Here is a 12,922-nt window from a genome sequence, read left to right on the forward strand (position 1 = left end):
CTCGCTGCAAGCTCCGCCTCCCGGGTTCACGCCATTCTCCTGCCTCAGCCTCCTGAGCAGCTGGGACTACAGGCGCCCGCCACCACGCCCGGCTAAGTTTTTGTATTTTTTAAGTAGAGATGGGGTTTCACCGTGTTAGCCAGGATGGTCTCGATCTCCTGACCTCAAGCGATCCACCCGCCTCAGCCTCCCAAAGTGCTGGGATTACAGGCGTGAGCCACCGTGCCTGGCCTGATGATATTTTCTTACTATAATCCCTCCTCTTTGCCTCGGTAGACTACATTCCTTCATTCATGATTCCTTCCAATATTACGTTGTTTGAAAGCATGGTAAGAAAGGGTTCAACAGAAAGGGACGCAATTGGTGCAACTGGAAGCTATCCTTTTTATGAATGAAACGTTAGTGTTTCCAGGTGTCTGTTTTCTTCACTTAAAACTGCTGGCATCATCTTATAACTCAGACTTAGCTATTCATCACAGTGGAAAGAAAAAGTCAGCCAACGGAAAATGAGCCTTCTTCCCTGTGAGACACTCCTCTGGCCAACCTATATGGCCACAAAGGGCAGAACTGAGATTCTCCTGCTCACCCGGTGGCCGCCTAACCAGCCTAAAGAAAATTTCTGAGAGAAAATATCCAGGCAAGAGCTAAACTTGCAAATCTGAATACTTGAAATAAGACAGTCACTTTATGGAGATGAATCTTTTTTTTTTTCTTTACCAAAACTGAAGAACTGCGCATGTATATCCTCTAACAAGTAGATACCTAAAGACACCAGAACAGGTGGGTAGAAAGTCAAGAAGCAAGACAGTTTACGTATTTGCTGTAGAACCTTAGGGGACAAGAGAGCCCAGGACACCTGACAGGTATCCTTGAGAGGAAAAACAGAGCACTCACAATTATAGATGTTGAGTGACCCCGGACGAAATAATATCTTTACTCTGACAAAAAGCTGTGAACAATTAGAAATTACTTTTCTTAAACTAAAGGGTTTTTTCCTTTCTATAAATATTCAACCTTCTGTGTTTGAAATAGAATTCTGAGGCAAGGAGCGGCAGCTCGCACCTGTAATCCCAGCACTGTAGGAGGCTGAGGTGGGCAGAACACAAGGTTAGGAGTTCGAGACCAGCCTGGCCAACATGGTGAAACCTCGTCTCTACTAAAAATACAAAAATTAGCCGGGCATGGTGGTGCGTGCCTAAAATCCCAGCTACTCAGGAGGCTGAGGCAGGAGAATCGCTTGAACCTGGGAGGCAGAGGTTGCAGTGAGGCAAGACCATGCCATTGCACTCCAGCCTGGGCGACAGAGCGAGACTCCATCTCAAACAAACAAATAAAAGAAACAGAATTCTCACTGTTTTCATGTCACTGTGGTTCAAGTCTAAACTCAAGAAAAGTAGCAGCAGAACTTGGAACGTGGAGCTTTTGCAGTGGATAGAACGACATTCTTTTCATTTAATAAGGTTGAACTGTATGCATCTTTCAAAATTAAAAGCAATGTTTTTCAATAACTACATGTTTCCAACAGCCTCGGTCTCTATGGATTAAATTCGAGTTCTGAAATTCATTTCTGGAATTATTTTATTAATCAAACACAAAATTATTATAGTCTACTCAGAAAAGTCTGATGGAAATTGTAACCTGAATCATATCCGAGGATTTTCTTTTGAAGCAGAAAGCCAGCAATTACAGTACTGGAAAAGGCTGTTTTACTGTGGTGTATTTCCTCAGGAGAGGAAATGATTTTTGAGAATACTGAAACCTTTTTTATTCTAAAGTGGGCTAGCAACACCTGTACACAATCTTGCTAGACAACAATAAGACTTTTCTGAGGTTTCATGTCATGACCGTTTAATTTAATAGCTCGGAGAGTTTAAACAGGACACTAATACCTCAGTTAACTGGCACAGTCAGTGAACTGGGGATTCCAGTTAACTTAATTTTTCCATCAACTAATAGTAACCCATTTATGCAATGAAATTTCCTCAGCAGGATACAGGGGATCTGGACAGCTCTTTTCAGGTATGTACAATTGTGTGGTTTGTCTCTAAGTTTTACTTTTTTAAAAAATCAGCATTTTGCCTTGTGGAAATCTTCAAATTAATAAACCAATAATTAACTACAAGACGGCCCACCAAAACAAATAAGCAAAAAAGGTTAGGTTTAACTCTGATCGTCTTGGCTAAACAAAATAAACCTACAGAGAACATAAAATATTTTCTTCTCAATTCATGTAGCATTCATTTAAGGCAATAGTGTGCACCCTGGAGATATGCAGATAAACAATACATGTTTTTCTGGCCCTCAGAAGCTCACAGTTTACATATGGATAAAGTAGAAAAGTTCAGAAGATATGAGCAACGACAGTTGTTTAGAAGTTTTTTTTTTCTTTAAAAGCGTATAAAGCTACTCTTGTTTTTGAAAAGTCAAGGCAAATGAAACATACTTTTTGAAATAATCAGGGAAAAAATAAGTTTAAAGTTTCCTCTAGATCTTTTAATCAGCAGAATAATAAGGATTGACTTTATATCGAGACTTCAACTGAGCAGAATTAGAAAACTGCAAAAGTCCTAGAAATATCACAGGTAAATGGGTAAAATGAACCTCAACAAGTTTCTGACTTGACTTTCTTGGGGGCCAAACACGCAAGGCCCTTCTCAGTCTCTCCCCTAGTCCGATGTTTTAATTAACAGATGCAAAGTTTTTCAAAGTCATGAGTGGGGCTTGCTTTACTTCGTCTGATGGTTTCCAGCAGGGGACCTTGGCCTCAGGACCTTAAGTTTTCTGGAATGCTAGGTTCCATTCTCCCGGCTTCGCAGGCCCCACCCCCTGGAGATTCTGATTCAGCGGTTCCGGGAGAGGACCCAGGAATTTGTATTTTTAGTAAGAACATCATGTGATTCTTATCATCAGGGAAATCTGGACACTATGGATAATAACAATTTGCCCACGCATCACAGGTTGTGGAGAGGGCTTAGAGAGAAAAACAGATTCCCAGGCCCCAAGGCTCAGGGAATAAGCTTCAGGAAGCCTGGGCTTGGACTCAGGAATCTGTATTTCTAACAGACACACCGCAGGCAACATCTGGTGGACAGAAACACTGTCTTTGGTGTTGAGCCACCAAACTCTATTCTGCAGGTGTTGGATATAAAACAACTAGAATCAGCAGAAACCAGTGTAGAGGTCCAAAGTAGTGATAAAACAAAACAAAACAAAACAAAACAAAACAAAAACAAAGGAGAAACATCTGGGATATCTCCGTCTACCTGAGGCCCTGGACTGCTCAGTGTCTTCAACACTGCATTTCCTGGGTCTGACCTAGATGGGCCTTTTCTCTAAGGCCGGCCTCCAGAAGCCAGGGCTAAGCCCAGAACATTACGGACAACGAGATGCCCATCTGTTCGTGCATGGGGCAGACCGAGGGTGCCTACTGATCCAAGCCTGGTAGTCCCAAACAGTGATCACCTTGGTTAAATAAACACAAAAAGGCAAAACGTCTTTTGGAATGGTTGTGTGCTGGTTATATCATGCCTGAAAATCGCAAATGAAACTAGTACCTGTACCAACGCCTGGCCATAAATGAACACATTGTTTACTACAAATTCTGCTGAAATAAACCTGTCTTCACATACAGTTGCTAAGGCACTTGTGCTTAGAAAAACAAATACTTTAAAGACAAACAATACCTTCACATTTTCCCTTCAAAAGTGACTCATTTACTCGATACTTCTGAAAAACTGTAACGAACTTCTTCTGGAATCCCCGTATTACTGCATCGCACACTTGCCAGTAATTATATGCAGCGCTTTGGAAACGCCGAGGGAAATAGCAGACTTGGTAAGGCTTAAAAAAAAAAAAAAAAAAAAAACAAGGCAAGATCATAGATGGGATGAAAAAACTCGACTTGAATGCTTCCCCATGAAGTCAGTCTACGTTTGATCCAAATGGTTGAACTCCAAAAGCACCTTAGCAGTTCAGCTGTCTTGATTTCAAACCCCTGCCCACATGGCTCAAATTTGCAACTTAAATATTCGGTATGAAAACAAAAGTGATTTAACTGTTAGCACGGGCCCTCTTCTCCGAAAGAGAGTAGGAACCTGGGCACGTGTTTCGGCCCACACACATACACCGATCTTTGACTTCTAAATATCAGGGCACAACACACACAATTATTTTGGCTTTGAGATGACACTGTCTGTTATGTTGGGGTGGGGAGTTACCAAAAAATATCGTCTTGAACACTGCCAGAGCTGACGATTTTATGCATGTGTAGTACAAACGGTTCTTTTTCATTTTGGAAAGAAAAAGCACTTTAAAAAGGTTTGGTGGGGAGGCTCTTGCAGCGGTGCTTCACCTCAATACATCTTTCAAGTTTGATAGCTTGTAAGCTCACGGCTTTGGTTCTCGTCTTCAACCTTCAGACAACTCTAAGCTGGCCACAGCAGCTGCGGAGGCTGAGTCTTTAAATGAAATAAAGAAATAATTGCTTCAGGGAACAAAGGGAAGCGAAAAAAAAAAAAAAAAAAAAAGGCCTGTTAGCTGAACTACGTGGCCCCTTGGGTCTGTGTGTGGTGTATATTCCTGACGAATATTGCTCAGTGTGGTAAAGGAATCCCAGCGAAACCCCAGAGAATCAGGAAAAAGGGTGATGTGGTAGAAAAAGTGGGCTTCAGAGGTGAACCTGGGTTTGAGCTGAGGCTCTGCCACTGACCAGCTATGTGACCTTGAGCACTGGCCCTCACCTCTCAGGGTCTTCGCCTCTTATCTGTGATATGGGAATGACATTACGTATCTCACGGGGCTGTAATGAGGCCTGGAAGAATGGTGTATGTCATGTGTTGATTTCATGTGGGGAAATTGAACACCCTTGGTTATCTCTCCCCGCTCCCCAAACTCTACTAGTAGGAAATGGTATAAATACATAAACCAAAAGAACAGGAGAGAAAATGACATCGAATCAGATACAGCAACAAAAGGTTAGGAGATGGAAAGCAGATGGATGAGTCATCAGTGCCTTACAGTAGATAAGAAACCTACACAGCAGATTTGGGGGTGGGGCTGGTCCCATCAGGTTCTTCTGCAGGTGAGGTTAAAAACAGGGGGACCAGTTAAAGACTATATGAGGGCTAGATGCACCCCAGGTCCCCGCCACCGCCGCACACAATCAGGCAAACTACCGCTCCCCTATCCTCTCAGAGGAGAGGTTCACAGGTGAAACTGGACTGAGCTTGAAACATGGGGGCAACAGGCACAGAAGAAGAAAGGGATATGATGAGAGGCTGGAAATAGGGAGATGAAATCCTGGTTTTCATAGGGCATGAGAAGCTGGCTGTCCCCTTCTCCTGTTGGGCTCCCACACACTTAACAGCCAAGTTTCCACTCATTAGGGGAGACTACAGGGCTCCTCTCAGCAGCGATGGACTAAACAAAGAGAAAAGAAATGCAGATAGTCCTATTTGAGATCCCCAATCAAATGACGAGGTCCTCCCCTGTCTGATAATGCTTCTGTGAAATCTACAATTCAACAGACCCCACCCACGCCTATAGAACTTTCATATGTCTTTTTACATTCTTTTGTTTGTTTGTTTTGAGACGAGTCTCACTGGGTCGCCAGGCTGGAGTGCAGTGGCGCAATCTCGGCTCACTGCAACCTCTGCCTCCTGGGTTCAAGCCACTGTCCTGCCTCGGCCTCCCGAGTAGCTGGGATTACAGGCGTGCACCACCATGCCCAGCTAATTTGGTAATTTTGGTAGAGACGGGGTTTTACCATGTTGGCCAGGATGGTTTTGATCTCTTGATCTTGTGATCCACCCGCTCGGCCTCCCAAAGTGCTGGGATTACAGGTCTGAGACACCGCGCCTGGCCTACATTCTTTAACATTAATGGGTAGCCAAGCATCACTAGACATTTGAGAAGGGGGGGGGGGTCGTGGGGGGAAGCAAAAAAAAACCCCAAAAAACAAAACAAAACAAAAAACAAAAAACCCCACAGGGGAAAAAAACAAAACAGAAAAAGGAATCCAATGACAAAGAACACAATGCAAAGAACACAAGAAAATGTGAAAGAATAATTATGATTCTCATAGAGATAAAATATATAATATCTATGAAATTAGAACAGAATAAATTTAAAAATCAGAAAGCCTTAGAGTGAAAAAAGAAGACAGCAGCTATAAAGAAATTCAATGGAAGAATTTTTAAGACTCACTTGAAGAAATGAACAAAACAACCAAAAAATGAAAGAAGAGAAAATAAGGAAATTCAAGGATTAAACTAGGAAACCCAATACCCAATTAAGGGGTGCAGCAGAAGGAAAGAAAAAACACAGGAGATAATCATGAAAGCTATAAGAAAATATTTTGAGAACTGAAGGATATGAATTTTCAAACTGAAGGGTTCATAAAATGCCCAACACAATAACGGGGGTAAGCAGGGAAGTTACTCTAAGGCCTTCTGTGTGAAATTGAGGATCCTGAGACTAAAGAGATGCTCCTAAAAGCAAAACAGGATGTACAACAAGGTTCCAGAATCAGACAGGCACTGGACTTCTCTATGGCAATACTGGAAGCTAGCAGTCAAGGCAAAATGCCTCCAAAATTTGGAGTGCAAATTGTTTCCAGTCTAAAATTTTATATGCAGTCAATCTATCAACAGCAACGGAGATAATAAAGACAGTTTTGGACATGTACTATCTTAAGAAAATTTATTTCCCAGGTACTCTTTCTTGGAAAGCTAGGGGAGGACTGAGGGGGTAAACCAGGCAAGAAAATGAGTTCCAGGAAAGAAGGGATCCAAAAGAAGAAAGAGTTGATGGAAAGTCTCAAGAATATATTGAGAAGAATGCCTAGCAGAGGAGTGCTATCCTAGACAGCTACCAGTTTGGACTGGTTTAGAAGGACGTGGACTCCAGGAGAGCTGACCCCAAGGAAAATATAAAAAAGATTATTTGATGTGCATCTGACGATACCCAGAATTTTTGTTTTTTTTAGTTTGGTAGTAATTTAGGGCAAGAATTATAATAAACAAAGGGGAAAATCCATCCTGGCTAACACGGTGAAACCCCGTCTCTACCAAAAAAATACAAAAAATTAGCTGGGCACCGTGGCGGGCGCCTGTAGTCCCAGCTACTTGGGAGGCTTTGGCAGGAGAATGGCATGAACCCTGGAGGCGGAGCTTGCAGTGAGCGGAGATTGCGCCACTGCACTCCAGCCTGGGTGACAGAGTGAGACTCCGTCTCAAAAAAAAAAAAAAAAAAGGGGAAAAATGACAGTAAGTTCCATAAAACCCAAAATATTGCATAAGAAAGGAGATCTAATTACAATAAACTACATAGCTCTTTAATGATATCGATATGGTCAAAATGAAAACAATGAGTGATAACTAACAATTATAGTTTAACTTTATTGGTAGCACAGAGAAAGAAGTGTGAATGCCTGAGCATGTGTGTGGGCGGGCAATGAAAGAATTAATCATGTCCCACAGTAGGAAGTTAAGAGACAGCTTCTAGAATTGCAAGCAAATCAAGTCACGTCGGTACAAGTACATTATTTAGAAATAAGAAAGCAAAACCCAGAAGAGAGTGTGAAAGAGTTGAAAGTATTTTCCTTTGGAGAGTGGGGCGTAGGGGAAGGAAGGTGAAACCGGTAACTCTTGCTTTCTGTTTTCGCTTTTGAAATACACCCTGCAGCCGGGCGCGGTGGCTCAAGCCTGTAATCCCAGCACTTTGGGAGGCCGAGGCGGGTGGATCATGAGGTCAGGAGATCGAGACTATCCTGGCTAACATGGTGAAACCCCGTCTCTACTAAAAATACAAAAAACTAGCCGGGCGTGGTGGCGGGCGCCTGTAGTCCCAGCTACTTGGGAGGCTGAGGCGGGAGAATGGCGTGAACCCGGGAGGCGGAGCTTGCAGTGAGCCGAGATCACGCCACTGCACTCCAGCCTGGGAGACACAGCGAGACTCCGTCTCAAAAAAAAAAAAAAAAAAGAAATACACCCTGCACTACTATTTGCCTTTTTAAATTATGTTATTTTGACTCATCACCAGGTGGAAGTCTATGTCAAACGCATGCCACTGTGCCTTAGCATGTGGATTGAGGGCAGGTGTAGGGCAGGATGGGGGTGAGTGCCACCTGCATCTGAATGCTATGGAACACGCAGGTATTGGGTGCTAGAGAGAGAAGAGAATATGCAGTCATTACCCTCTCCTCTTGGCTGCTCAGCAAGCACGTGTGTGCATATACGCACAAACACACACACACAGGTATATACAATATCAAGCAAACATTACATTTATGAAAACATAATTCTCACAAGCACAACCAAAAACTACATTCACTTCCTTCCCAAAGGGAGAAAATCTCAAATCACATCTTGCTACTGTATAGAGAGGGAAAGAGGGGCCTCTTTTGTACAAGTTGCAGATCTCTGGTTAATGGGCATCTTCTCAATCCAGTTCATACGTAGTTCTCCAGATTATGACCAAGTAACTTAGTTATTTCCAATATATCCAATATATACCTGTAGATGAACACCCTGATGATGCTACCAAAAGCTCCTATTTGGAAAGGGGGAAAGGCTCAAGTTGCCACCCAGTCCAGGGCGTACATCTTTCTTATTTGGGTGCGGTAACCCTGTTCCCTGGGAGGCTCATTCTTGCCTAGCGTCCTCTGCTGACAAAGACAACGCTTTGGGGGTTTCCTTACTACCTAAGGTCAGCTTCAAAAAGGGAATGTTGCATAGCCATGGTGAACATGGAACAAATTCTAGGAAGAAATGAGGATCCAGAAAAGTAGAATCAAACAAATATTACTGTCAACTAAATAGAGTTTGTGTGTGTTCTATAAAATCACTGTAGAATTATATGCTTCAATTACTGAGATTAAATATTCAGTATCAGGGAAAAGCTTGCCTTTCTTAAAAAGTATGTTGTGGCTGGGCGCAGTGGCTCACACCTCCCAGCACTTTGGGAGGCCGAAGCAAAAACACCACCTGAGCCGAGGACTTCACGACTAACAGGGGCAACATGGTGAAACCTCGTGTCTACTAAAAACACAAAACATTAGCTGGGTGTTTTGTTGTGTGTGGTGGTGGGTACCTGTAGTTCCAGCTACTCAGGAGGGAGGGACGATCACCTAAGCCTGGGAATTTGAAGCTGCAGTGAGCCATGATCACGCCACTGCACGCCAGCATGGGCAGGAGTGAGACCTGGTCTCAAAAAAAAAAAAAAAAAAAAGTAAGTTTCTTTCCTTTCCTATTAAATAATTCCATGGTGGTACACATCATATTTCACTTTCTGTGTTGGTTTTCCAAGATTCTATTGTCAGTGCTAAATTTAATGCTCAAATATGGTATTAGTTTAGGAATTTGACATATTTTATTTATGTTCTCCTCTACGTGTCAACATTTTCTATTCTTTAACAGCTTTGAGATTTTATATATACATACATCTTTTATTGTAAACCACCCATGTCCTCTTTGGAATACATAGGTCACAAATTATAAATAAAATCTATCTTGGGATAGGATTTGAGCTATCTTTGCTAAACTGCCCTACAAGATTCCTAGAGACTGAGTTCGGGGAAGAAACTGGGCTTTGGACAGTCCACAAGCTCCACTAGCCAGTCTTTACTGCTTGCTGTTTTATCTTAAGTCTGGTTCTGCCGGCTAAACTCTGTGTTATGCTTTTGTGTATATTTTGGTGGTGTTTCCAAGGAAAAGTTCTCTTTCAAATCCTCCCTCCTTGCCTTAGTTGAACTAAGGAGAAGTGGGATTTTCTCCTATGTTGATGTGTTCCTGAGTGTTGGATGGGGTGCTGCCAGCTAACCAGACCAGGACTAGAGCTAAGCAAGAAGCTGCTGGAGCTGGGGCAGAGGCACTGGGAATCCAGGAGATACAGGACTGGCCCAGAGGTGGATGGACTCTGTCCCCGCCCACAGGGCAATTCCTTTACACAAAAAAGAACCTCAGCCAAATGGGCACTAAACGTATGAACGATATAAGGGAAGGGCAAAGGCATCCTGGAAGTCAGTGTCACGGTCTCCACCGTGGAGGCCTGTCCGTGGGGCTTCAGTGTTTGCTGGCGTGGGAGACCTGCGCTTAGGTGTGTCACCACCGTGTGGTGGAAGCGAGAGTGACAGGCACACAGAACCCAGTGGGTTCCCGGTTCAGAGATTTTATGGTGCTTTTCCAAGCCACGGCTTGAACAAAAATAGAATCTGTTTATTAAACTTGTCTCTTTCATAACACAACACAGATTTCAGAAAGATAACTTGACAGCAGACACAATAAAGAGGAGGCACTCATATTTCTACAGCTACCTGCTAATGGCTAATCTTGAGCATGCTTTATTCGGAGGCCTACAGGAAGGAGCTTCCTCCTCTCACCTCCAATTAAAAAGAATCTCCTTTCTTTACTTTGGCATTGAACCCCTTCAGCAGTACAGCTCGCAGTCCTGGCCCTGGCTTACTAGGGCTTGCAGAATCATCTTGCTTCACCAAGCTGCTTTGGAAGCGACAGAGTTTCCTCTTGGGCCAACAAGTCTTCCCCTTGCTGAATGTTCCTCAGGCTGTTTTTAAGAATGTGCTCCCCAGTTCCCATGCCCCAAGTCCTCAGATGCCACTAGCTATTCAGGTATCATGCCCGCCATCTTCTCTCCAAACACAAGGCCTTACACCCAACCAGCAAGCAACTCTATGAAGATTATTTTCAAGACAGATTAAAGTAACCTGACAGAAAATGGAACAAAACACAAATATCTGATGACTTTCATCATGGATACTGGTCGGTGAAGCAGATTTAAATTCATTTCACCAATATTACTGAATTGGGTACAATCACTAAATAACCACTGAGAGACAGCAGCCAGAGACCTCCATGTCTCGCGGGTAGATAAAGAAAAATAATAATGAATGCTGAGAGCATTTACAAAGTGCCAAGCATCGTTCTGAAGAATACACATGTTATAATTCATTTAACCCTCACAAATATCCTAATGTTGGGTAGATCCCATGAATACTCCTAGTTTCCAGGTAAGAAAACAGAGCAAAGGGATGCTCAAGGTCACGCAGCTGGTAAGCAATGGAGCCGGATTCCAATCCAGAAAGTCAGACTGTAGACCCCTCAAAATAACCTCTGAAGCCACTGCCTTCCACGGCTTCCTGGGGAAGTCATCCCCTACCTGTAATCAGCTCATGAGGACCTCACAGAAGATGTGGAATTTTAGAGACTTTTGTTTTTTTTTTTTTTAAATGAGAACATTATAACTTGGGCATGAGGTAGCTTTGAAGAATTCTCAGAGACCTAATTAAGGTCCTTGGATATGTGATGACAGTGAGATAGGAGGTGTAAGAAGGTCCAACCGTCTACCCAGAAAATGTTAGCATAAAAATAGAATACTGCCATTCATTTTGAAGTACTTTGTACTTTGCAAAGAACCATGACACATATGTTATCCATTTTGAGCTTTGCAGTAACCCCAGATGTCATGTTTAACTTTTTATTTGGTCACAATTTGTAGTACCACGTCTTATTCTCTCCATCGTATAGATGAAGCAAATGATGAAGATTCCATGGCTAGCCCAGAGATGGCCTAGGGTTTGGGTCTCCTGATGTCTACTGCAGTGCTGTTGGCCACATCTTGCTAATTTGGCCCCAGGGTTAGCAAAGAACTCTTAGTGAGAGAGGTGGTATAACATAAGAAACAAAGGAAAGGAAAGATACGAAGTCTGGCTGTAAGGCCTAATGGTGATAAAGTGAAAGAGGAAGAGAACTCGTATTTTCTGAGCCCTTACTATGTGCAAAACCCTACGGTGGGCCTCAGTGGCTCAGGAAAAGTGGAAATACAACAGAATCACTGAAAGAGAAGATTCCTGCATGGAAAGCAACTGTTGCTTCTCCATCATGATCAGCTCTGAGTGAGGGTGGAACATCTGAAGCCAGGCGTTTCATAAACAAGCACTTTGGCAGTCTTACACTCTTTAAAGCAGACAGGAATCCGAAATCGCTCCTTAGAGACTTCCAGGGACAGGAAGAATGCATGGGAAAGGGCTCTACGAACGTGTGTGCAGAGGAGGGTACTTCATTGATGAAACATCAGGAGGAACTGGGGGCCAGGGAAACTCTAGTGTTGGTAAGCGTATCACGGACTGAACTGTATCACTCCAACGTTCATATGTTGAAGCCCAAACCCCCAATGTAACTGTATTTGGAGACACGGCCTTTAAAAATGTAACAGAAGTAAAAATGAGGTCATAAGAGTGGGGTACTAGTCCAATAGGACTGATGCCATCATAAGAAGAGGAAGAGACACCAGAACTTGCACTCTGAGCATGCACAGAGGAAAGGCCATGTGAGCACAGAGCAAGAAGGCAGCCGTCTGCAACCCATGGACAGAGGCCTCACCAGAAACCAACCCTGATGGTACCCTGATCTTGGATTTCTTTTTTTTTTTTTTTTTTTTTGAGACAGAGTCTCGCTTAGTCGCCCAGGCTGGAGTGCAGTGGCGCGATCTCGGCTCACTGCAAGCTCCGCCTCCCGGGTTCACGCCATTCTCCTGCCTCAGCCTCCCGAGTAGCTGGGACTACAGGCGCCCGCCGCCTCGCCCGGCTAATTTTTTGCATTTTTAGTAGAGACGGGGTTTCACAGTGTTAGCCAGGATGGTCTCGATCTCCTGACCTTGTGATCCGCCCGCCTCGGCCTCCCAAAGTGCTGGGATTACAGGCGTGAGCCACTGCGCCCGGCCCTGATCTTGGATTTCTAATCTCCAGAATTCTGAGAGAATAAACTTCTGTTGGTTAAGCAACCCCGTCTGGTTTTTTTTTTTTTTTTTGAGACGGAGTCTTGCTCTGTCACCCAGGCTGGAGTGAGTGCAGTGGTGCGATCTCGGCTCACTGCAAGCTCCGCCTCCCGGGTTCACGCCATTCTCCTGC

The 12,922-nt window shown here is 43.6% G+C and overlaps 1 protein-coding gene across 3 annotated transcripts in view; it reads right to left on the minus strand.

Annotated features, from left to right (window-relative positions):
- The window catches only part of LOC105473583 (syntaxin 8), a 331,555-nt gene that overhangs the window by 33,928 nt on the left and 284,705 nt on the right, over window positions 1-12,922 (minus strand). The window lies entirely within an intron of this gene.

The sequence above is a fragment of the Macaca nemestrina genome, chromosome 17 (assembly GCF_043159975.1).
Source record: "Macaca nemestrina isolate mMacNem1 chromosome 17, mMacNem.hap1, whole genome shotgun sequence".
NCBI classification, from domain to species: Eukaryota; Metazoa; Chordata; class Mammalia; order Primates; family Cercopithecidae; genus Macaca; species Macaca nemestrina.